The sequence below is a fragment of the Ranitomeya variabilis genome, chromosome 5 (genome assembly GCF_051348905.1).
Source record: "Ranitomeya variabilis isolate aRanVar5 chromosome 5, aRanVar5.hap1, whole genome shotgun sequence".
Lineage (NCBI taxonomy): Eukaryota > Metazoa > Chordata > Amphibia > Anura > Dendrobatidae > Ranitomeya > Ranitomeya variabilis.
The window spans coordinates 409,107,563-409,135,010 of record NC_135236.1 but is presented as its reverse complement, the minus strand read 5'-3'; the positions used below and the strand labels follow the sequence as shown (position 1 = coordinate 409,135,010).

The following is a 27,448-nucleotide window of genomic DNA, read 5'->3' as shown; positions in this document are numbered from 1 at the left end:
GCCCACAGTAGTATACAGCACAGAGCACAGCCCACAGAGAACTATATACAGCCCACAGTAGTATACAGCACAGAGCACAGCCCACAGAGAACTATATACAGCCCACAGTAGTATACAGCACAGAGCACAGCCCACAGAGAGCTATATACAGCCCACAGCAGTATACAGCACAGAGCACAGCCCACAGAGAACTATATACAGCCCACAGCAGTATACAGCACAGAGCACAGCCCACAGAGAACTATATACAGCCCACAGCAGTATACAGCACAGAGCACAGCCCACAGAGAACTATATACAGCCCACAGCAGTATACAGCACAGAGCACAGCCCACAGAGAACTATATACAGCCCACAGAGAACTATATACAGCCCACAGCAGTATACAGCACAGAGCACAGCCCACAGAGAACTATATACAGCCCACAGAGAACTATATACAGCCCACAGCAGTATACAGCACAGAGCACAGCCCACAGAGAACTATATACAGCCCACAGCAGTATACAGCACAGAGCACAGCCCACAGAGAACTATATACAGCCCACAGAGAACTATATACAGCCCACAGCAGTATACAGCACAGAGCACAGCCCAGAGGACTATATACAGCCCACAGTAGTATACAGCACAGAGCACAGCCCACAGAGAACTATATACAGCCCACAGTAGTATACAGCACAGAGCACAGCCCACAGAGAACTATATACAGCCCACAGTAGTATACAGCACAGAGCACAGCCCACAGAGAGCTATATACAGCCCACAGCAGTATACAGCACAGAGCACAGCCCACAGATAACTATATACAGCCCACAGCAGTATACAGCACAGAGCACAGCCCACAGAGAACTATATACAGCCCACAGCAGTATACAACACAGAGCACAGCCCACAGAGAACTATATACAGCCCACAGCAGTATACAGCACAGAGCACAGCCCACAGAGAACTATATACAGCCCACAGCAGTACACAGCACAGAGCACAGCCCACAGAGAACTATATACAGCCCACAGAGAACTATATACAGCCCACAGCAGTATACAGCACAGAGCACAGCCCACAGAGAACTATATACAGCCCACAGAGAACTATATACAGCCCACAGCAGTATACAGCACAGAGCACAGCCCACAGAGAACTATATACAGCCCACAGCAGTATACAGCACAGAGCACAGCCCACAGAGAACTATATACAGCCCACAGTAGTATACAGCACAGAGCACAGCCCACAGAGAACTATATACAGCCCACAGCAGTATACAGCACAGAGCACAGCCCACAGAGAACTATATACAGCCCACAGCAGTATACAGCACAGAGCACAGCCCACAGAGTACTATATACAGCCCACATCTCTTCCCTTCCTCCCCTCACCTCCTCCGAGAATGGCCCCACAGTCCAGAAAAAAAACCAAACTCTCCTCACCTCTCCTCGTGCCCCGCGTTGCTTCCTGGTTCCTGCTCCTGTCTCAGCAGCTGCAGTCTGCCCGGGACACAGCAGGTGCGCGATGATATGACATCATCGCGCACCCGCAGTGTCAGAGGCAGAGCGGGGAATGATGGGAGAGGAGCGTCTGTAGACGCTCTCTCCTCCATCATTGCATTCAACTGTACCGGCGTCTATACGCCGGTATAGTTGAATGCGACGGCGGGGGCGGCGGATTGAGCGGCCCACCACTGGCACCGGCCCTTCTGGCATTTGCCAGAAGTGCCCTATGGCCAGTCCGGCCCTGCTTGTGGTCACAGAAGGATGCCTGTGAGTCACAATGCAGAATAAAAGTAAGCATGAACCCGGTCAAGTTATGTGGCCAAGGAATTGTTCAGGAAAACCCGGTATGGGATTTTATTTTTTAAACGGACTGCAGGAAGGTAGTGGGGCCGGTTCTTTTCCTCCAGGCCGGATCTTACAAGTGGCCCATGGCCACAGATTCCAGTGTAGAAAAATCCTGCAGGAAGGGTTTGGGTGTGCTAGTTTGCAGTTGGCAATCTGTGTAGCAGTCGGCTCTGCAGAAGCTCCGTCTGCGTGAGGTAGCACAGAACCAGCAGAGTGAACGCCTGGCATCCCGTAGCGTGATACGGTGGTGCAGTTGCCCTCGGCAACTGGGTACATTTATGAACTGTCTTGTTTTGCGGCTGCGATCCGGAGGATACCGTGTGCTGTTCACAACATGAGTTTGGACAATTTTAGCACATTCTCTGTAAACTTTCCTGTGGTCCCTGCCTGTCTGTCACACTGCATCAACCCACTGCACTACAGCCCCATGTGTCTCCATTCTGCCCCAGGTGGTCTCCATTCCCAATACTAGTAATTATATATATATACTAGCTGTACTACCCGGCTTCGCCCGGGTTAATGACTGCTGTTAGCAAAATAGAATGTGTTAACAAAAATTTATTCTGCACACAAAAACCACAAAACAAATAGATAGAAATGTAATTATTAAAAGGCAAAAACTAAGCAAATAGAAGCATTTCACAACATATATTAGCTTTGTTATACTGAGAATGTCTTTGTTGCCTATATTAACCAATCAGAGCTCAGGTTAATTAACTGTAGCAAAATAGAAGCTGAGCTGTGATTGGTTGCTATTGGCAGCCTGATAAATCCCCAGCCAACAGGAAGCCCTCCCCCCTGGCAGTATATATTAGCTCACACATACACATAATAGACAGGTCATGTGACTGACAGCTGCCGTATTTCCTATATGGTACATTTGTTGCTCTTGTAGTTTGCTTATTAATCAGATTTTTATTTTTGAAGGACAATACCAGACTTGTGTGTGTTTTAGGGCGAGTTTTATGTGTCAAGTTGTGTGTGTTGAGTTGCGTGTGGCGACATGCATGTAGCGACTTTTGTGAGATGAGTTTTGTGTGGCGACATGCGTGTAGCAACATTTTGTGTGTTGAGTTGCATGTGACAGGTTAGTGTAGCAAGTTGTGTGCAGCAAGATTTGTGCATGGCGAGTTTTGCGCGTGGCGAGTTTTATGTGTGGTGCATTTTGAGTATGTGCAAGTTTTGTGTGAGGCAACTTTTGCATGTGGTGCAACTTTTGTACATGTGGCAATTTTTCTGTGTGTGCAAGTTTTGCATGAGGTGAGTTTTCCATGAGGTGAGTTTTGCACGTGTGGCGAGTTTTGCGTGAGCCTAGTTTTGCATATGGCGAGTTTTGCATGTAGCGAGTTTTGAGTGGTGACTTTTGTGTTTCGACTTTTATGTGGCGAGGTTGGTGTGTGTGTGTGGTGAAATGTGTGCTGAGGGTGGTATATGTGTTCAAGCACGTGGTAGTGTGTGGCGCATTTTGTGTTTGTGTTCATATCCCCGTGTGTGGTGAGTATCCCATGTCGGGGCCCCACCTTAGCAACTGTACGGTATATACTCTTTGTCGCCATCGCTCTCATTCTTTAAGTCCTCATTGTTCACATCTGGCAGCTGTCAATTTTCCTCCAACACTTTTCCCTTCACTTTTTCCCCATTATGTAGATAGGAGCAAAATTGTTTGGTGAATTGGAACGCGCGGGGTTAAAATTTCACCTCACAACATAGCCTATGACGCTCTCGGGGTCCAGATGTGTGACTGTGCAAAATTTTGTGGCTGTAGCTGCGACGGTACAGATGCCAATCCCGGACATACACACATACATACATACACACATTCAGCTTTATATATTAGATATACCTGTATGTAATCTCCTGTATATAGTATATACCTGTGTGTCATCTCACCTATATATAGTATATATCTGTGTGTCATCTCCTGTATATAGTATATACCTGTATGTCATCTCCTCCTATACATAGCATATACCTGTGTCATCTCCTCCTGTATATACTATATACCTGTAGGTAATCTGCTCCTGTATATAGTATATACCTGTGTGTCATCTCCTCCTGTATATAGTATATACCTGTATGTCATCTCCTCCTGTATGTAGTATGTACCTGTATGTCATCTCCTCCTCTATATAGTATATACCTGTGTGTCATCTCTCCTGTATATAGTATATATCTGTGTGTCATCTCCTCCTGTATATAGTATATACCTGTGTGTCATCTCCCCTGTAAATAGTATATACCTGTGTGTCATCTCCTGTATATAGTATATAGCTGTATGCCATCTCCTCCTGTATTAGCCCTCGTTCACACGTTATTTGGTCAGTATTTTTACCTCAGTATTTGTAAGCTAAAATGGCAGCCTGATAAATCCCCAGCCAACAGTAAGCCCACCCCCTGGCAGTATATATTAGCTCACACATACACATAATAGACTGGTCATGTGACTGACAGCTGCCGGATTCCTATATGGTACATTTGTTGCTCTTGTAGTTTGTCTGCTTATTAATCAGATTTTTATTTTTGAAGGATACCAGACTTGTGTGTGTTTTAGGGCGAGTTTCGTGTGTCAAGTTGTGTGTGTTGAGTTGCGTGTGGCGACATGCATGTAGGGACTTTTGTGAGATGAGTTTTGTGTGGCGACATGCGTGTAGCAACTTTTTGTGTGTCGAGTTGCATGTGACAGGTTAGTGTAGCAAGTTGTGTGCAGCAAGTTTTGCGCATGGCGAGTTTTGCGCGTGGCGAGTTTTATGTGTGGTGCCTTTTGAGTATGTGCAAGTTTTGTGTGAGGCAACTTTTGCATGTGTTGCAACTTTTGTGCATGTGGCAATTTTTCTGCGTGTGGCAATTTTTCTGCGTGTGCAAGTTTTGCGTGTGGCGAGTTTTGCACGTGTGGCGAGTTTTGCATGTGGAGAGTTTTGCGCGTGGCGAGTTTTGAGCGGCGACTTTTGTGTTTCTACTTTTATGTGGCGAGGTTGGTGTATGTGTGGTGAAATGTGCACTGAGGGTGGTATATGTGTTCGAGCACGTGGTAGTGTGTGGCGCATTTTGTGTGTGTGTTCATATCCCCGTGGTGGTGTGATTATCCCATGTTGGGGCCCCACCTTAGCAACTGTACAGTATATACTCTTTGGTGCCATCGCTGTCATTCTTTAAGTCCCCCTTGTTCACATCTGGCAGCTGTTAATTTGCCTCCAACACTTTTCCTTTCATTTTTTCCCCATTATGTAGATAGGGGCAAAATTGTTTGGTGACTTGGAAAGCGCGGGGTTAAAATTTCACCTCACAATATAGCTTTGACGCTCTCAGGGTCCAGACGTGTGACTGTGCAAAATTTTGTGCCTGTAGCTGCGACGCCTCCAACACTTTTCCTTTCACTTTTTCCCCATTATGTAGATAGGGGCAAAATTGTTTGGTGAATTGGAAAGCGCGGGGTTAAAATTTCACCTCACAACATAGCCTATGACGCTCTCGGGGTCCAGACGTGTGACTGTGCAAAATTTTGTGGCTGTAGCTGCTACGGTTCAGATGCCAATCCCGGACATACATACATACATACATACATACACACACACACACATTCAGCTTTATATATTAGATATATATATATATATATATATATATAATTATTTATAATCCCCCATCCTGGTAATATATCCCCTATGCTTAGCCCCATCTCCTGGTAATATGTATACCCATCCTGGTATATCTAATATATAAAGCGGAGTGTGTGTGTGTGTGTGTGTGTGTGTGTGTGTGTGTGTGTGTGTGTGTGTGTGTGTGTGTGTGTGTGTCCGGGATTGGCATCTGCACCGTCGCAGCTACAGCCACAAAATTTTGCACAGTCACACATCTGGACCCCGAGAGCGTCAAAGCTATGTTGTGAGGCGAAATTTTAACCCAGCGCGTTCCAATTCACCAAACAATTTTCCCCTATCTACATAACGGGGAAAAAGTGAAAGGAAAAGTGTTGGAGGCAAATTGACAGCTGCCAGATGTGAACAAGGGGGACTTAAAGAGCGATGGCGGCGCCAAAGAGTATACACCGTACAGTTGCTAAGGTGGGGCCTCGACATGGGATACTCACCACACACGGGGATATGAACACACACACAAAATGCACCACACACTACCACATGCTTGAACACATATCACCCTCAGCATACATTTCACCACACATACACCAACCTCGCCACATAAAAGTCGAAACACAAAAGTCGCCGCTCAAAACTCGCCATGCGCAAAATTCCCCACATGCAAAACTAGGCTCACGCAAAACTAGCCACACGTGCAAAACTCACCTCATGGAAAATTCTCCACACACAAAACTTGCACACGCGGAAAAAATTGTCACATGCACAAAAGATACCGCACACAAAACTTGCACATACTCAAAACGCACCACACATAAAACTCGCCATGCGCAAAATTTGCTGCACACAACTTGCTACGCTAACATGTCACATACAACTCGACACACAAAAAGTTGCTATACGCATGTCGCCACATAAAACTCATCTCACAAAAGTCGATATATGCATGTCGTCACACGCAACTCAACACACACAACTTGACACATGAAACTCGCCCTAAAACACACACAAGTCTGGTATTATCCTTGAAAAATAAAAATCTGATTAATAAGCAGACAAACTACAACAGCAACAAATGTACCATATAGGAAATACGGCAGCTGTCAGTCACATGACCTGTCTATTATGTGTATGTGTGAGCTAATATATACTGCCAGGGGGGTGGGCTTCCTGTTGGCTGGGGATTTATCAGGCTGCCAATTTAGCTTACAAATACTGAGGTAAAAATACTGACCAAATAATGTGTGAACGAGTTATTTAAACCGGAGAAACACGAGTCAAAATTAGCCCATGTAGATATAAAAATATTATTTATTGAAAATTACTGATGACCACTAAAACATACACATAATGTACAATAGATAGTAATTCACAAAATTGTGTAGGGTGACTAATCCATAGGTGCAACCAATATTCCAGGTATACAGAAAAGGACACTAATACCTCCAATCATAACAAAGGGTGTCTAGTACGTACCCATAAATAGTAGTAAGCCCGGTATATGGCACATGGAACAAATGACAGCATTACATGGCTATACAGACTAAACCAATAGTACCACCATGCACCATATCTTTGCCGACCATAGCATGTGAACTAAGGTAAAGAAGTAAACAAACTAATTACCCATGTCTAACGGAGTGTCCAATCTGGATCCTGGTCCCGTACCCCAACGCGCGTTTCGCGTTCATGTGTTGCCGCTTCCTCAGGGGGTGTGAGGAAGGTGTGAACGAGGTCTAATACAGGAGGAGATGACACACAGGTATATACTATATACAGGAGCAGATGACACAGGTATATACTATATACAAGAGGAGATGTGTTATGATCCTAGTGGCTTAGGATCACAAATCTAACCAGCTAAGTAGAAAATAATAGGATGAGCTCTGGGGATGTGGTAACTGGACTAACCGCAAACCTGATCCTAACCGCACACACTATAGGCAGCCGTGGAACGTTTCCTGAAATCCTAGACGTCTCTTCACAGCCTGAGAAACTGACTACCCCTAAAGAGAAAGTAAAGACCTCACTTGCCTCAGAAAAATCCCCCAGAGATATAGATGCCCCCCACAAATAATAACGGTGAGTTAAGAGGAAAAGACAAACGCAGAGATGAAACAGGTTAAGCAAATGAGGCCCGCTAACGCTAGATAGCAGAAAATAGCAAGGGATCTGTGCGGTCAGTAAAAAACCCTATGCAAAAATATCCACGCAGAGAATGCGAGAACCCCCACACCAACTAACGATGTGGGGGGAGCAACTCAGCACCCCAGAGCACCAGCAAGCAGGGAAATCACATATTAGCAAGCTGGACAAAAACTCATCACATACTAGGAAACATCTTGAACACAGATGAGCAAAATAAGCAAACAGAACTTAGCTTCTCTTGGAGAGACTGATAACGGATGTAGACAGGAGCAATCAGAATAGCACTGAATACAACGGCAACAGGCAAGGAATGAAGGACCAGGTGGATTAAATACGAAACCTAACTAGCAGATGACGAGACAGCTGATCCTGCCAGAAACCTGCAAAATAACAAAAAGAGCCACCAGGAGGAGCCCAAAGAGAGAACTCACACAGTACCACTCATGACCACAGGAGGGAGCCCGGAAACAGAGTTCACAACAGTACCCCCCCCTTGAGGAGGGGTCACCGAACCCTCACCAGAACCCCCAGGGCGAACAGGGTGAGCCACATGGAAGGCACGAACCAAATCGGCCGCATGAACATCAGAGGCGACAACCCAGGAATTATCCTCCTGACCATAGCCCTTCCACTTAACCAAATACTGAAGCCTCCGTCTTGAAATACGAGAATCCAAGATCTTCTCCACCACGTATTCCAATTCTCCCTCAACCAGCACCGGAGCAGGAGGCTCAACAGAAGGAACCACAGGCACCACATACCTCTGCAACAAAGACCTATGGAACACATTATGGATGGTAAACGATGCCGGGAGGTCCAAGCGAAATGACACAGGGTTGAGGATTTCCAAAATTTTATAAGGACCGATAAAACGAGGTTTAAACTTAGGAGAAGAAACCTTCATAGGAACATAACGAGAAGACAACCACACCAAATCCCCCACACGAAGTCGGGGACCCACACAGCGACGACAGTTAGCAAAGCGCTGAGCCTTCTCTTGTGACAACATCAAATTGTCCACCACATGGTTCCAAATCTGCTGCAACCTATCCACCACAGAATCCACCCCAGGACAGTCAGAAGACTCAACCTGACCCGAGGAAAAACGAGGATGAAAACCAGAATTACAAAAAAAAGGCGAAACCAAAGTAGCCGAACTAGCCCGATTATTAAGGGCAAACTCGGCCAATGGCAAAAAAGCCACCCAATCATCCTGGTCAGCAGAAACAAAACATCTCAAATAAGTTTCCAAGGTCTGGTTAGTTCGCTCGGTTTGGCCATTCGTCTGAGGATGGAAGGCCGACGAAAAAGACAAATCAATGCCCATCTTAGCACAAAAGGACCGCCAAAATCTGGACACAAACTGGGATCCTCTGTCAGACACAATGTTTTCAGGGATGCCGTGCAGACGAATCACATTCTGAAAAAATAACGGAACCAAATCGGAGGAAGAAGGCAACTTAGGCAAGGAAACCAGATGGACCATTTTAGAAAAATGATCACAAACCACCCAGATGACAGACATTCTCTGAGAGACCGGAAGATCCGAAATAAAATCCATGGAAATATGCGTCCAAGGCCTCTTAGGAACCGGCAAAGGCAAAAGCAAACCACTGGCACGAGAACAGCAAGGCTTAGCCTGAGCACAAATCCCACAGGACTGCACAAAGGAACGCACATCCCGCGACAAGGAAGGCCACCAGAAGGATCTAGCCACCAAATCTCTGGTACCAAAAATCCCAGGATGACCCGCCAACACTGAAGAATGGACCTCGGAAATAACTCTGCTGGTCCATCTATCTGGGACAAACAGTCTCTCTGATGGACAACGGTCAGGTCTATCCGCCTGAAATTCCTGTAACACCCGTCGCAAATCTGGGGAAATGGCAGACAAAATTACCCCCTCTTTGAGGATACCAACCGGCTCAGAAACTCCAGGGGAGTCAGGCACAAAACTCCTAGAAAGAGCATCAGCCTTCACGTTCTTCGAACCAGGAAGGTACGAGACCTCGAAATCGAAACGTGAGAAAAACAACGACCATCGAGCCTGTCTAGGATTCAACCGCTTGGCCGACTCAAGATAAATCAAATTTTTATGATCAGTCAAGACCACCACACGATGCTTAGCTCCCTCTAGCCAGTGTCGCCACTCCTCAAATGCCCACTTCATTGCCAACAACTCCCGATTACCAACATCATAATTTCGTTCAGCCGGCGAAAATTTTCTTGAAAAGAAGGCACATGGCTTCATCACAGGGCAATCAGAGCTTCTCTGTGACAAAACAGCCCCTGCTCCAATTTCAGAAGCATCAACCTCGACCTGGAAGTGAAGAGAGACATCTGGCTGACATAAAACTGGAGCCGAAGAAAACCGGCGCTTCAGCTCCTGAAAGGCCTCAACGGCCGCAGGAGACCAGTTAGTCACATCAGAACCCTTCTTGGTCAAATCCGTCAAAGGTTTAACCACACCAGAAAAATTAGCAATGAAGCGACGGTAAAAATTAGCAAAACCCAAGAACATCTGAAGACTCTTAACCGATGTAGGTTGAGTCCAATCATGAATAGCCTGGACCTTGACTGGGTCCATCTCAATAGAAGAAGGAGAAAAAATAAAGCCCAAAAAGGAAACTTTCTGGACTCCGAAGAGACATTTGGAACCCTTCACAAACAAGGCATTGGCACGCAGGACCTGAAATACCATCCTGACCTGCTTCACATGGGATTCCCAATCATCTGAAAATACCAAAATATCATCCAGATACACAATCATAAATTTATCCAGATATTCTCTGAAGATATCGTGCATGAAGGACTGAAACACAGAAGGGGCATTAGAAAGTCCAAAAGGCATCACCAAGTACTCAAAATGGCCTTCGGGCGTATTAAATGCTGTTTTCCATTCATCGCCCTGTTTTATACGCACAAGATTATACGCACCGCGAAGATCTGTCTTGGTGAACCAACTAGACCCCCTAATCCGAGCAAACAGATCAGACAACAATGGCAAGGAATACTGGAATTTGACCATGATCTTATTTAGAAGGCGATAATCTATACAGGGTCTCAACGAACCATCCTTCTTGGCCACAAAAAAGAATCCCGCACCAAGAGTGGACGAGGAGGGGCGAATATGTCCCTTCTCCAAAGACTCCTTTACATAGCTCCACATAGCGGCATGCTCTGGTACAGACAAATTAAACAGTCGTCCCTTAGGGAACTTACTACCAGGAATCAAATTTATAGCACAATCACAATCCCTATGAGGAGGTAGGGCACTGGATTTGGGCTCATCAAATACATCCTGGTAGTCCGACAAAAACTCAGGGACTTCAGAAGGAGTAGAGGAAGCAATTGATACCAAGGGAGCATCGCCATGAATTCAATGGCAACCCCAACTCAACACAGACATAGCTTTCCAATCCAGGACTGGATTATGAGCCTGCAACCCTGGCAGACCCAACACGACAACGTCATGCAAATTATATAACACAAGAAAGCGAATCACCTCCTGATGTGCAGGAGTCATACACATGGTCACTTGAGTCCAGTATTGAGGTTTATTCTTGGCCAATGGTGTAGCATCAATTCCCTTCAATGGAATAGGGAACTGTAATGGCTCAAGGATAAAACCACAGCGCTTGGCAAATGACAAATCCATCAGATTCAGGGCGGCACCTGAATCTACAAAAGCCATAACTGAGTAGGATGACAGAGAGCAAATCAAAGTAACAGACAAAATGAATTTAGGCTGTACAGTACCAATGGTGACAGCTCTAGCAAAGTTTTTTGTGCGCTTAGAGCATGCTGAGATAACATGAGCTGAATCACCACAGTAAAAGCACAACCCATTCTGACGTCTATGATTTTGCCGTTCAATTCTGGTCAGAATCCTATCACATTGCATAGACTCAGGTTTCTGTTCAGAAAACACCGCCAGATGGTGCGCAGGTTTGCGCTCCCGCAAACGCCGATCAATCTGAATGGCCAAAGCCATTGACTCATTCAGACTCGCAGGCGTGGGGAACCCCACCATAACATTCTTAATGGCTTCAGAAAGACCTTCTCTGAAATTTGCAGCCAGGGCACACTCATTCCATTGAGTAAGCACCGACCATTTCCGAAATTTTTGACAATACATCTCAGCTTCATCCTGACCCTGAGAGAGCCAGCAAGGCCTTTTCTGCCTGGTTCTCCAGATTAGGTTCCTCATAAAGCAATCCAAGCGCCAGAAAAAACGCATCCACATTCAGCAATGCAGGATCTCCTGGCGCCAGGGAGAAGGCCTAATCTTGAGGGTCGCCGCGTAACAGAGAGATAACAATTCTAACTTGCTGAGCGGAATCACCAGAGGAACGAGGTCTCAAAGAAAGAAATAATTTATTATTAATAATTATTCTTAAAATTCAGAAACCTAGATCTATCTCCAGAAAAAAACTCAGGAATAGGTACTTTTGGCTCAGACATAGGACTGTGAACAACAAAATCCTGAATGCTTTGCACCCTTGCAGCAAGATGATCCACACTAGAAGTCAGACTCTGAATATCCATGTCTGCAGCAGAACTCAAAGCCACCCAGAGATTAAGGGGAGGAGAGAAGCAGGACAGACTGCAGAGCAGAAAAAAAAAATTGAACTCAGGATTTCTCTTATCCCCCTTTTGCGATGCATTTAACACTTTTGGCCTGTTGCACTGTTATGATCCTAGTGGCTTAGGATCACAAATCTAACCAGCTAAGTAGAAAATAATAGGACGAGCTCTGGGGATGTGGTAACTGGACTAACCGCAAACCTGATCCTAACCGCACACACTATAGGCAGCCGTGGAACGTTTCCTGAAATCCTAGACGTCTCTTCACGGCCTGAGAAACTGACTACCCCTAAAGAGAAAGTAAAGACCTCACTTGCCTCAGAGAAATCCCCCAGAGATATAGATGCCCCCCACAAATAATAACGGTGAGTTAAGAGGAAAAGACAAACGCAGAGATGAAACAGGTTAAGCAAATGAGGCCCGCTAACGCTAGATAGCAGAAAATAGCAAGGGATCTGTGCGGTCAGTAAAAAACCCTATGCAAAAATATCCACGCAGAGAATGTGAGAACCCCCACACCAACTAACGATGTGGGGGGAGCAACTCAGCACCCCAGAGCACCAGCAAGCAGGGAAATCACATATTAGCAAGCTGGACAAAAACTCATCATATACTAGGAAACATCTTGAACACAGATGAGCAAAATAAGCAAACAGAACTTAGCTTCTCTTGGAGAGACTGATAACGGATGTAGACAGGAGCAATCAGAATAGCACTGAATACAACGGCAACAGGCAAGGAATGAAGGACCAGGTGGATTAAATAGGAAACCTAACTAGCAGATGACGAGACAGCTGATCCTGCCAGAAACCTGCAAAATAACAAAAAGAGCCACCAGGAGGAGCCCAAAGAGAGAACCCACACAGTACCACTCATGACCACAGGAGGGAGCCCGGAAACAGAGTTCACAACAGAGATGACTTACATGTATATACTATATACAGGAGGAGATGACATACAGGTATATACTATATATAGGAGAAGATGACATACAGGTATATACTATATACTGGAGGAGATGACATACAGGTATCTATATATATATATAATAGTCTAAGGGGTACTTCTGTCTTTCTGTCGGCAAATTCTGTCACGGAAATCCTGCGTCGCTGATTGGTCTCGCCAGCTGTCTGTCATGGCTGCCGCGACCAATCAGCGGCGGCCACAGTCCAATTAGTCCCTCCCTACTCCCCTGCAGTCAGTGCCTGGCACCCGCATACTCCCCTCCAGTCACCGCACTCACGGGGTTAATGCCAGCGGTAACGGACCGCATTATGCCGCGGGTAACGCACTCCGTTATTGCTGCTATTAACCCTGTATGTCCCCAACTTTTTACTATTGATGCTGCCTATGCAGCATCAATAGTAAAAAGATGTAATGTTAAAAATAATTTAAAAAAAACCCTGCTATGCTCACCCTCCATAGTCCGCCCAGGCGCGCTTGGCTGCCGCCATCTTCCGTTCCCAGAGATGCATTGGGAAATTACCCAGAAGACTTAACGGTCTCGCGAGACCACTAAGTCATGTGGGTAATTTCGCAATGCATCCTGGGAACGGAAGATGGCGGTAGCCGCGCACGCATCGCCAGAGCTTCCCTGGATCTCGGCGGGTGAGTATATAACTATTTTTTATTTTGATTATTTTTTTTAAACAGGGATATGGTGCCCATACTGCTATTAAACAAAAAAACAAACCAAACAACCAAAAAAAAAACATAGTCAGGTTCCTCGCATCATGTTCTCATACACTTTATGCAGTTAATAGCACTCTGTGTCTGTACTGCTACATACTTAGGCAGTTAACTGGTTCATGCAGCTTTACATGAACACCCGAGCCTTACACTATGGCTGGTCCAAATAACTAAAGCAATTGTTACCATCCACCTCTCGTGTCTCCCCTTTTCCTCATAGTTTGTAAGCTTGCGAGCAGGGCCCTCATTCCTCCTGGTATCTGTTTTGAACTGTGATTTCTGTTATGCTGTAATGTCTATTGTCTGTACAAGTCCCCTCTATAAGTTGTAAAGCGCTGCGGAATATGTTGGCGCTATATAAATAAAAATTATTATTATTATACTACGTGGGCTGTGTTTTGTACTGCGTGGGCTGTGCTATAAATTACATGGCCAGTGTTATATACTGCGTGGTCTGTGTTATATACTACGTCGCCTGTGTTATATACTGCGTGGCTGCTATATACTGCGTGGGCTGTGTTATATAGTACATGGGCTGTGTTATATAATGTTTGGGCTGTGTTATATACTATGTGGCCAGTGTTATATACTGCGTGGCCTGTATTAACGCATCGGGTATTCTACAATATGTATGTATGTATGTATGTATGTATATAGCAGCCACATAGTATATAGCACAGGCCACGTATTATTTGTCTGCTATATAATACATGGCTCCTATATACTACGTGGCCTGTGCTATATACTATGTGACTGCTATATTCATATTCTAGAATACCCGATGCGTTAGAATCGGGCCACCATCTAGTATACTACATAAAAGAGATGAGACGACACATAGGTATATAGAGGAGATGACATACAGCAGGTATATACTATATACAGAGGAGATGACGTACAGGTATATACTATATACAGGAGATGACATACAGGTATATACTATATACAGGAGGAGATGACACACGTATATACTATATACAGAAGATGACATACAGGTATCTATATATATAATTGTCTAAGGGGTACTTCCGTCTTTCTGTCGGCAACTTCCGTCACAGAAATCCCACGTCGCTGATTGGTCTCGCCAGCTGCCTGTCCTGGCTGCCGCGACCAATCAGCGACGGCCACAGTCCGATTAGTCCCTCCCTACTCCCCTGCAGTCAGTGCCCGGCACCCACATACTCTCCTCCAGTCACCGCAACACGGGTTTAATGCCAGTGGTAACAGACCGCATTATGCCGCCTGTAACGCACTCCGTTATCGCTGCTATTAACCCTGTGTGTCCCCAACTTTTTACTATTGATGCTGCCTCTGCAGCATCAATAGTAAAAAGATGTAATGTTAAAGATAATAAAAAAAACAAAAAACCTGCTATTCTCACCCTCCATAGTCCGCCCAGGCGCGCTTGGCTGCCGCCATCTTCCATTCCCAGAGATGCATTGGGAAATTACCCAGTTGATTTAGCGGTCTCGCGAGATCGCTAAGTCATGTGGGTAATTTCGCAATGCATCCTGGGAACGGAAGATGGCGGCAGCTGCGCGTGCATCGCCAGAGCTTCGCTGGATCCCGGCGGGTGAGTATATAACTATTTTTTATTTTGATTATTTTTTAAACAGGGATATGGTGCCCATACTGCTGTATACTACGTGGGCTGTGTTTTGTACTGCATGGGCTGTGCTATAAATTACATGGCCAGTGTTATATACAGCGTGGTCTGTGTTATATACTACGTCGCCTGTGTCATATACTGCGTGGGCTGTGTTATATAGTACGTGGGCTGTGTTATATACTGTTTGGGCTCTGTTATATACTACGTGGCCAGTGTTATATACTGCGTGGCCTGTGTTAACGCATCGGGTATTCTAAAATATGTATGTATGTATGTATGTATGTACTGTATGTATGTATGTATATATATAGCAGCCACATAGTATATTGTTGTGAATTCCGCTCTTGGGCTCCCACCGGTGGTTGTAAGTGGCACTTTTGTGAGTTCTGCTCTTGGGCTCCCTCCGGTGGTTTTAAGTGGTACTGCTGCTCCTTGGATTTAGTAGTCAGCAGCTGCTTCCACTGATTGTCTTTCTGGCTCGGCTATTTAGCCTGGTTCTATCCTTCAGCCTGTGCCAGTTGTCAATGGTTCCTGGTTGGATTCACAGCTCTGCTTGGATTTCCCTGATATTCTGACCAGTTCAGCAAAGATAAGTCCTTGCTTTGTTCTTTTGCAGTCCACTTGTTGTGGACTTAATCTTTCTGCACTTTCTATGTTTTTTCTAGTCCAGCTTGTCAGTATGGATTTATTCAGTTAAGCTGGAAGCTCTGGAAAGCAGATTTACCCTCCACACCTTTAGTCAGGTGTGGAGATTTTTGTAAACTCTGTGGTGGATTTTTCTAGTTTTTAATACTGACCGCACAGTATTCTGTCCTGTTCTATCTATCAAGCTAGACTGGCCTCCTTTGCTACATCCTGGTTTCATTCTGCGTATGTCATTTCCCTCTCCACTCACAGTCAATATTTGTGGGGGCTGTCTTATCCTTTGGGGATTTTCTCTGAGGCAAGATAGCTTTCCTGTTTCTATCTTTAGGGGTAGTTAGTCCTCCGGCTGTGAAGAGGTGTCTAGGGAGTGACAGGAACATCCCACGGCTACTTCTAGTGTTGTGTTAAGCTCAGGAACTGCGGTCAGTACAGGTACCACCTCCTCCAGAGCACGTCCCATGTTGCTCCTAAACCACCAGTTCATAACAGTACAACTGGCCTTAAATGAATTAAATGCATCTCAAAAGAAGGAAAAGGAAGTTATGAGCCATTTCTTTTCTGCAGTCTGTTTTGTCTTTTTTTTTCCTCTTAATCTCTGGGTGGTTCAGGATTTTGGCGCTGGCATGGATGTTCAGGGTTTGTTTTCTCGTGTGGATCAACTTGCTGCAAGAGTACAGAGTATCCAAGATTATGTTGTCCAGACTCCGGCTTTAGAGCCTAGAATTCCAACTCCTGATTTGTTTTTTGGGGACAGATCCAAGTTTTTGAACTTTAAAAATAACTGCAAATTGTTTTTTGCCTTGAAACCCTGTTCCTCTGGTGATTCCATTCAGCAGGTTAAAATTGTCATCTCTCTGCTGCGTGGTGACCCTCAGGACTGGGCATTCTCCCTTGAATCAGGGGATCCGGCATTGCTTAATGTAGACGCATTTTTTCAAGCGCTCGGATTATTGTATGACGAACCTAATTCTGTGGATCATGCAGAAAAGACCTTGCTGGCCCTGTGTCAGGGTCAGGAAGCGGCAGAAGTATACTGCCAGAAATTTAGAAAATGGTCTGTGCTCACTAAATGGAATGAGGAGGCTCTGGCAGCAATTTTCAGAAAGGGTCTTTCTAAAGCCCTTAAAGATGTTATGGTGGGGTTCCCCATGCCTGCTGGTTTGAGCGAATCTATGTCTCTAGCCATTCAGATTGATCGGCGCCTGCGCGAGCGCAAAGTTGTGCACCATATGGCAGTATCCTCTGAGCAGAGTCCTGAGCCTATGCAATGTGATAGGATTTTGACTAGAGCAGAACGGCAGGGATTCAGACGCCAGAATAGGCTGTGTTTTTACTGTGGTGATTCAGCTCATGTTATTTCTGATTGCCCTAAGCGTACTAAGAGGGTCGCTAGGTCTGTTACCATCAGTACTGTACAGCCTAAATTTCTCTTTTCTGTGACCTTGATTTGCTCATTATCGTCCTTTTCTGTCATGGCATTTGTGGATTCAGGTGCTGCCCTGAACTTGATGGACTTGATATTCGCCAGGCGCTGTGGTTTTTCCTTGCAGCCTTTGCAGAGCCCTATTCCTTTGAGGGGCATTGATGCTACGCCGTTGGCCAAGGATAAACCTCAGTATTGGACTCAGCTGACCATGTGCATGGCTCCAGCACATCAGGAAGATTATCGTTTTCTGGTGTTGCATAATTTGCATGATGTTGTTGTACTGGGTTTTCCATGGTTACAGGGACATAATCCGGTGCTGGATTGGAAATCTATGTCTGTGACTAGTTGGGGTTGTCAAGGGGTACATAGTGACGTTCCTTTGATGTCAATTTCCTCTTCCCCTCTTCTGAAGTTCCTGAGTTTTTGTCGGATTTCCAGGATGTATTTGATGAGCCCAAGTCCAGTTCCCTTCCTCCTCATAGGGACTGTGATTGTGCTATTAACTTGATTCCTGGCTGTAAGTTCCCTAAGGGCCGACTTTTCAATCTGTCTGTGCCAGAGCATGCCGCCATGCGGAGTTATGTTAAGGAGTCTTTGGAGAAGGGGCATATTCGGCCGTCTTCATCACCATTGGGAGCGGGATTCTTTTTTGTTGCCAAGAAGGATGGCTCCTTGAGACCCTGTATTGATTATCGCCTTCTTAATAAGATCACGGTCAAATTCCAATACCCTTTACCTTTGCTTTCTGATTTGTTTGCTCGGATCAAGGGGGCTAGTTGGTTTACTAAGATTGACCTTCGAGGGGCATATAATCTTGTTCGTATTAAACAGGGTGACGAATGGAAAACTGCATTTAATACGCCTAAAGGCCATTTTGAATACCTTGTGATGCCTTTCGGGCTCTCTAATGCTCCTTCTGTATTTCAGTCCTTCATGCATGACATTTTCCGCAATTATCTTGATAAATTCATGATTGTGTATTTGGATGATATTTAGATTTTTTCCGATGATTGGGAGTCTCATGTGAAGCAGGTCAGGATGGTATTCCAGATCCTTCGTGATAATGCTTTATTTGTGAAGGGGTCTAAGTGCCTATTTGGAGTTCAGAAGGTCTCTTTTTTGGGTTTTATTTTTTCTCCCTCGTCTATAGAAATGGATCCTGTTAAGGTCCAAGCCATTCATGACTGGATTCAACCCACATCTGTGAAGAGTCTTCAGAAATTTTTGGGCTTTGCTAATTTTTATCGCCGTTTCATTGCCAACTTTTCCAGTGTGGTTAAGCCCCTGACCGATTTGATGAAGAAAGGCGCTGATGTGACGAATTGGTCCTCTGCGGCTGTTGAGGCCTTTCAGGAGCTTAAACACCGATTTACTTCTGCCCCTGTGTTGCGTCAGCCGGATGCTTCTCTTCCTTTTCAGGTTGAGGTTGACGCTTCTGAGATTGGGGCAGGGGCCGTTTTGTCTCAGAGGAGTTCTGATGGTTCTTTGATGAAACCGTGTGCCTTTTTTTCCAGAAAGTTTTCGCCTGCGGAGCGCAATTATGATGTCGGCAATCGGGAGTTGTTGGCCATGAAGTGGGCATTTGAGGAGTGGCGTCATTGGCTTGAGGGAGCCAAGCACCGCGTTGTGGTCTTGACCGATCATAAGAATCTGATTTACCTCGAGTCGGCCAAGCGGCTGAACCCTAGACAGGCTCGATGGTCCCTGTTTTTCTCCCGTTTTGATTTTGTGGTCTCGTATCTTCCGGGATCTAAGAATGTTAAGGCTGATGCCCTCTCTAGGACTTTTTTGCCTGATTCTCCTGGAGTCCTTGAGCCGGTTGGCATTCTTAAGGAAGGGGTGATTCTTTCTGCCATCTCCCCTGATTTACGGCAAGTGCATCAGGAATTTCAGGCTGATAAACCTGACCGCTGTCCTGTGGGGAAGCTGTTTGTTCCTGATAGATGGACAAGTAAGGTAATTTCTGAGGTTCATTGCTCGGTGGTGGCTGGTCATCCTGGGATTTTTGGTACCAGAGATTTGGTTGCTAGGTCCTTTTGTTGGCCTTCCTTGTCGCGGGATGTGCGTTCTTTTGTGCAGTCCTGTGGGACTTGTGCCCGGGCCAAGCCTTGCTGTTCCCGCGCTAGTGGGTTGCTTTTGCCTTTGCCGGTCCCTGAGAGGCCCTGGACGCATATTCCCATGGATTTTATTTCGGATCTTCCTGTTTCCCAGAAGATGTCTGTTATCTGGGTGGTTTGTGACCGGTTCTCTAAAATGGTCCATTTGGTACCTTTGCCTAAATTGCCTTCCTCCTCTGATTTGGTTCCATTGTTTTTTCAGCATGTGGTTCGTTTGCATGGCGTTCCGGAAAATATTGTGTCTGACAGAGGTTCCCAGTTTGTTTCTAGGTTTTGGCGGGCCTTTTGTGCTAGGATGGGCATTGATTTGTCTTTTTCTTCGGCGTTTCATCCTCAGACAAATGGCCAAACTGAGCGAACTAATCAGACCTTGGAAACCTATTTGAGATGCTTTGTGTCTGCTGACCAGGATGATTGGGTGGCTTTCTTGCCGTTGGCCGAGTTTGCCCTTAATAATCGGGCTAGTTCGGCTACTTTGGTTTCGCCTTTTTTTTTTGTAATTTTGGTTTTCATCCTCGTTTTTCTTCGGGGCAGGTTGAGCCTTCTGATTGTCCTGGTGTGGATTCTGTGATGGACAGGTTGCAGCAGATTTGGACTCATGTGGTGGACAATTTGACGTCTCAGGAAAAGGCTCAGCGTTTTGCTAACCACCGTCGGTGTGTTGGTCCCCGGCTTCGGGTGGGGGATTTAGTCTGGTTATCTTCTCGTCATGTTCCTATGAAGGTTTCTTCCCCTAAGTTCAAGCCTCGGTTTATTGGTCCTTATAAGGTTTCTGAGATTATCAATCTGGTATCTTTTCTTTTGGCCCTTCCAGCCTCTTTTGCCATCCATAATGTTTTCCATAGATCTTTGTTGCGGAGATATGTGGTGCCCGTTGTTCCCTCTGTTGATCCTCCTGCCCCGGTGTTGGTTGATGGGGAGTTGGAATATGTGGTGGAGAAAATTTTGGATTCTCGTTTTTCGAGGCGGAGGCTTCAGTATCTTGTCAAGTGGAAGGGTTATGGCCAGGAGGATTATTCTTGGGTTGTTGCCTCCGATGTCCATGCCGCCGATTTGGTTCGTGCTTTTCACTTGGCTCGTCCTGATCGGCCTGGGGGCTCTGGTGAGGGTTCGGTGACCCCTCCTCAATGGGGGGGTACTGTTGTGAATTCCGCTCTTGGGCTCCCTCTGGTGGTTGTAAGTGGCACTTTTGTGAGTTCTGCTCTTGGGCTCCCTCCGGTGGTTTTAAGTGGTACTGCTGCTCCTTGGATTTAGTAGTCAGCAGCTGCTTCCACTGATTGTCTTTCTGGCTCGGCTATTTAGCCTGGTTCTATCCTTCAGCCTGTGCCAGTTGTCAATGGTTCCTGGTTGGATTCACATCTCTGCTTGGATTTCCCTGATATTCTGACCAGTTCAGCAAAGATAAGTCCTTGCTTTGTTCTTTTGCAGTCCACTTGTTATGGACTTAATCTTTCTGCACTTTCTATGTTTTTTCTAGTCCAGCTTGTCAGTATGGATTTATTCAGTTAAGCTGGAAGCTCTGGAAAGCAGATTTACCCTAAACACCTTTAGTCAGGTGTGGAGATTTTTGTAAACTCTGTGGTGGATTTTTCTAGTTTTTAATACTGACAGCACAGTTTTCTGTCCTGTTCTATCTATCAAGCTAGACTGGCCTCCTTTGCTACATCCTGGTTTCATTCTGTGTATGTCATTTCCCTCTCCACTCACAGTCAATATTTGTGGGGGGCTGTCTTATCCTTTGGGGATTTTCTCTGAGGCAAGATAGCTTTCCTGTTTCTATCTTTAGGGGTAGTTAGTCCTCCGGCTGTGACGAGGTGTCTAGGGAGTGACAGGAACATCCCACGGCTACTTCTAGTGTTGTGTTAAGCTCAGGAACTGCGGTCAGTACAGGTACCACCTCCTCCAGAGCACATCCCATGTTGCTCCTAAACCACCAGTTCATAACAGTATATAGCACAGGCCACGTACTATTTGTCTTCTATTTACTACATGGCTCCTATATACTACGTGGCCTGTGCTATATACTATGTGGCTGCTATATACATATTCTAGAATACCCAATGCGTTAAAATCGGGCCACCATCTAGTATCTATATATATAATTGTCTAAGGGTTTTTCCGTCTGTCTGTCTGTCCCGTTTATTCATTCGCTGATTGGTCGAGGCCGCCTGGGCCTCGACCAATCAGCGACGGGCATAGCATGACGACGATGATGTCATAATGGAAATCCCGCGTCTCTGATTGGTCGAGGCCGCCAGTCCTCGACCAATCAGCGACGGGCACAGTATCGACGTAGATGTCATAATGGTTGCCATGGCGACGATGATTTCAAAAAGGTTGCCTCGACCAATCAGCGACGGGCACAGTCTGCCGCGAATTCTGGAATCATCATTGTCCATATACTACGGGGACATGCATATTCTAGAATACCCGATGCATTAGAATCGGGCCACAGTCTAGTACTATATAAAAGAGATGAGATGACACATAGGTATATAGAGGAGATGACATACAGCAGGTATATACTATATACAGGAGATGACATACAGGTATATACTATATATAGGAGGAGATGACATACAGGTATATACTATATATATATATATAGGAGATGACATACAGGTGTATACTATATATAAGGGAGATGACAAACGTATATACTGAGGGGAAAATGAGAGGTGTGAGGTGAAAATGGGAGGTGTGAGGTGAAAATGAAAAGGTGTGAGTGCAAAATGAGAGGAGTGAGGGAAAATAGTGGAGTGATCGGAAAATGACAGATATGAGGTCGAAATGACAAGTGTTAGGGGGGAATGAGAGGAGTGAGTGGGAAAATGAGAGGAGTGAGGGGGAAAATGAGAGGAGTGAGGGGGAAAATGAGAGGCGTGATGAGAAAATAAGAGAAGTGAGGTGCTATAACTAACCACAGATATTTACTATGCCCAGGCAATGTGCCGGGCTCTTCAGCTAGTATATATATATATATATATATATATATATATATATATATATATATATATATATATACACACATATCCTGGTATACTGCAAGTCCCTTAGCCTGGGCCCCATCCTGATATGTAGCCCCATCCTGGTAATATGTCCCTTATCGTGGTATATATATTCCTCTTCTGGTATATATATCCCCCATCCTGCATATGTCCGTTCAGTTTGTCTGATTTTTCTCTTTTTATAGGTATTTTTTTTGTAAAATGTAAATTGTTCATTTATTCTATAAACATCTGACAACATATCTCCGAATTTCCAAGCAATAAATTTTGTATTTTTTTTCTGAAAAGGAGAAATGGTCAAAATAAAAAACCTGTGCTTTCAGACCTCAAATAATGCAAAGAAATCAAGTTCATAATCATTTAGAAACAACACAATACTAATGTTTTAACTCAGGAAGAGTTCAGAAATCAATATTTTGTGGAATAACCATTATTTTTAATCACAGCTTTTATGCGTCTTGGCATGCTTTCCACTAGTCTTTCACACTGCTTCTGGTGCAAAAATGTAAGCAATTCTTCTTTGTTTGATGGCTTGTGACTATCCATCATCCTCTTAATTACATTCCACATGTTTTCAATGGGGTTCAGGTCTGGAGATTGGGCTGGCCACGACAGGGATTTGATGTGTTGGTCCTTCATCCACACCTTGAATGGACCACCACATCCAATTGCTCATAGCAATCTGGCAATGACAACAATAGAGCTCTGCTTCAGACCTCTGGTTATCATGCTGACCGATCGGTAACCCGTGATCATGTGACGGGGTCACTGATGGGTGGGGTAAAGGACACGCTGCCAGTATGCATGATTTTAATGCCACTATCAGAGATTGACAACGGCATTTAACTAGTTAATAGTGATGAGCGAATATACTCGTTACTCGAGATTTCCCGAGCATGCTTGGGTGTCCTCCGAGTATTTGTAAGTACTCGGGGATTTAGTTTTCAGCACCGCAGCTGAATGATTTACATCTGTTAGCCAGCATAAGTACATGTGGGGGTTGCCTGGTTGCTAGGGAATCCCCACATGTACTTATGCTGGCTAACAGATGTAAATGATTCAGCTGCGGTGCTGAAAACTAAATCTCCGAGCACTTACAAATACTCGGACACCCGAGCGTGCTCGGGAAATCTCGAGTACCGAGTATATTTGCTCATCACTACTAGTTAACAGCCGCAGGTGGATTGCGATTCCACCTTCGGCGGTTGGGAGCACATGTCAGCTTTATAGATCAGCTGATATGTACAGAAAAGGAGAACCTCAGGCAGTCATGAATCCAAATATAAAAAATACTTTATTAATACAAACAATCGTTAAAACACCAAACCAAAAGTGCATAGAAGGGCCAAACAGATGACAAAAAAGCGTCACCGACATCACGCTGAGCCCAAGGTACAGAGTAACCCTACCCAGATTATACATACAGGAGAGTTCTACGGTGTCAAATTGCTGATGGTGGATAGCGTAGGGGTGGACGGGTGTCCCTACGCTATCCACCATCAGCATCAGGTGATGTGTACGCTTTACAAACAGCTATAATATGCTATTACTATTTCTAATTGGCTTGGTGTCCCTTTGAATTGCGATTCTTGGCATTGTTCCTTGCAATTTGACACCGTATTACTCTCCTGTATGTATAATCTGGGTAGGGTTACTCCGTACCTTGGGCTCAGCGTGATGTCGGTGACGCTTTTTGTCATCTGTTTGGCCCTTCTATGCACTTTTGGTTTGGTGTTTTAACGATTGTTTGTATTAATAAATTATTTTTTATATTTGGATTCATGACTGCCTGAGGTTCTCCTTTCCTGTTCTTATGCTGTTTTGCAGTTGTCCATGCACTAATGCATAGGTGGTGATGTATACTTATATGCACATGCATTACATTTGATATATGCTCAGTGAATTCACCATTGATGATGCACATCAGAATTCTGATATCAGCTGATATGTGCCCGGAAAGGTGCGGGCTCAGCGCCGGAGCCCATACCAAACAGGGGGAGTCCGATGTGTGCGCATTATTACGCCCAACGTCACAAAGGGGTTAATGCATAGAAAAAAAATAAACCGTGGCATCCTCTTCTGAAGCCGGCAGCTGCATTCAGTTTGCAAGCGACGGAAACACATGACGTCACTGCTATGCGCCCCATCATGTGCACACCAACGTCAGCGGCTGGCCTCTGATTGGATGGCAGCGTGTATTACATCACACAGACCTGACGCGTATCTGCCCCCCCAATACACTGTAACTGGATATGAGTCCGAGGAAGCACATCCAGTTGAAGTTTCTGCTGGTGTCGGTGGGTCCCTTACCCGCTGGTCACGGTGGCAACCTCTGCGAGCGCAGTCTTTACACCCCTGGTGGGACTGTGTTAAGGGAAGGTAACTGATTCCGGGTGTACTGTGGAACAGGAACGGAAATCCTTGGGGCTGATGGAAATGTGGATAGTAATGCTCAAGATGTACTTTATTAAGGAAAGAAGAAATGTTGTGTTGTGTTGTGCCCAGTATTACATGTTACAATCTGAGGAACTGACCAGTAAACTTTTGTTTGCTGAAGCGAAATGGGTGTCCCCTAAATGATATCCAGTTGCTCCTGAGGATGGAGGTCTGCGGCCTACAGGTGAGTGTGATGCACCCCACACCTGACAGCACCCTGGGACTGGGATATGCCGTGGCTCCTGAGGATGGAGGTCTGCGGCCTACAGGTGAGTGTGATGCACCCCACACCTGACAGCACCCTGGGACTGGGATATGCCGTGGCTCCTGAGGATGGAGGTCTGCGGCCTACAGGTGAGTGTGATGCACCCCACACCTGACAGCACCCTGGGACTGGGATATGCAGTGGCTCCTGAGGATGGAGGTCTGCGGCCTACAGGTGAGTGTGATGCACCCCACACCTGACAGCACCCTGGGACTGGGATATGCAGTGGCTCCTGAGGATGGAGGTCTGCGGCCTACAGGTGAGTGTGATGCACCCCACACCTGACAGCACCCTGGGACTGGGATATGCAGTGGCTCCTGAGGATGGAGGTCTGCGGCCTACAGGTGAGTGTGATGCACCCCACACCTGACAGCACCCTGGGACTGGGACACAAGTTCCCTGTAAAGTGCCAGGGTGTTATGGAGAAGCAGCTAGACCATCACTACCACCCTCGGTCACTTTACACACATACACAGATTAGTTTGTTTTAGGTTGTTGGGTTTTTAAGTCAATGGCGTTTCTTTTATAACGAAGCATGCTCTAGGTATGGTCCTATTTCTGCCATGGGCCTCTCTGTAGGAGTTGGAGAACAGGAAAATGTATGTACAAAAAGCAACAGAATAAAAAATAACTTTAAACCAATACATGGTGTGATACTACGGTTGTGTAATGGGGGTGGGGGTGTCACATCTTGTTTTGTAAACCCCTCCTGCCTTCCAGGAAGGGAGCACAAATCCTGCTCACAGACACAATAGACTCTGCACACACTGTCACCGAATCAGCTGTAATCAGCTCAGCCTTTTAACCCTTTCAGGAGCCCAGTGCCTGTCCTGTGCCAGTAAACAGCATTATTTACATGACATATGACGTAATTCATAGGAGTCTACTGGCTGCCAAGTGCCAACTGTGCCCCTCCATCAGTCCTGTGATGTAGCACTCACCCTGATGCCTCCTCGTATTACTGCAATGAATGGCTGTCGGAGAGCTCTCACAGAGAGGAGGACACACACTGCTTCCCTGGGCTTGGTGCAAGCAGAGCACCTCAGTGAATGGAGCACTGGCAGCCTGGATGTGGAGGGCGTGGGCATGAGCTCTGCATGGCTATTCCTGGAAGCTGAAGCAATGCCCTGGAAGCTCTCCCCTCGCAGGACTCATGCCTAGGGCAGTGCTTATCAGGCTGGTAAGTGATGGCCTCTGAACGCAGGTCTAAGCCCCAATCTCAGCATTGCACTAATCCCACCAACCTGTATTTCTACAGTGCCATGTGGGTGTAGCCAGCTTCCACTGTGTATGCTACAGGCACATGGTGGGGGCAGATTGCAGCCCACCCCTATCAAATAAATGATAGAAATATTTAACATGTCATCATTGGCTGTGACCTGACTCTTCTACATGTATTGAAGGGATATGTTTGGGGTTATATATATTATTTCAGAAAGAGAAGTTTAAATCTGTGTCTACTATGTACCTGGTTTATTAATAAGTCATTCCTATTTATATAGAGTAAGAGCCTAAATTATATTGCAGCATCACAAATAAATACCGTACACAGCATCACAAATGCAGCACACAACATCACAAATAAATACAGCACACAGCATCACAAATGCCGCACACAGCATCACAATTACTGCACAAATTACAAATAAATACTGCACACAGCATCACAAATACTGCACACAGCATCACAAGTAAATACCTCACACAGCATCAGAATTACCGCACACAGCATCACGAATAAATACCGCACACAGCATCACAAATAAATACCACACACAGCATCACAAATACCACACACAGCATCACAAATGCCACACACAGCATCACAAATGCCACACACAGCATCATAAATGCAGCACACAACATCACAAATAAATACTGCACACAGCATCACAAATGCCGCACACAGCATCACAAATAAATACTGCACACAGCATCACAAATGCTGCACACAGCATCAAAAATGCCGCACACAGCATCACAAATGCAGCACACAACATCACAAATAAATACTGCACACAGCATCACAAATACCGCACACAGCATCACAAATAAATGCCGCACACAGCATCACAAATGCCGCACAC

At 45.5% G+C, this 27,448-nt stretch overlaps 2 protein-coding genes across 3 annotated transcripts in view; one reads left to right on the top strand and one right to left on the bottom strand.

Moving 5' to 3' along the window:
• Positions 1-27,448, bottom strand: part of TWF1 (twinfilin actin binding protein 1) — a 108,894-nt gene that overhangs the window by 77,272 nt on the left and 4,174 nt on the right. The window contains exon 1 of one of the 2 annotated variants that reach the window (XM_077265140.1): positions 26,303-26,431. The exons of the other annotated variant lie outside the window; for it this stretch is intronic. The gene's annotated coding sequence lies outside the window, so the exon portion shown is untranslated. Of the gene's footprint in view, positions 1-26,302; positions 26,432-27,448 lie in introns of those variants that run through there. 2 annotated transcript variants of the gene reach the window in all.
• Positions 26,281-27,448, top strand: part of TMEM117 (transmembrane protein 117) — a 606,553-nt gene continuing 605,385 nt past the window's right edge. The window contains exon 1 of the mRNA XM_077265138.1: positions 26,281-26,541. The gene's annotated coding sequence lies outside the window, so the exon portion shown is untranslated. The remainder of the gene's footprint in view (positions 26,542-27,448) is intronic.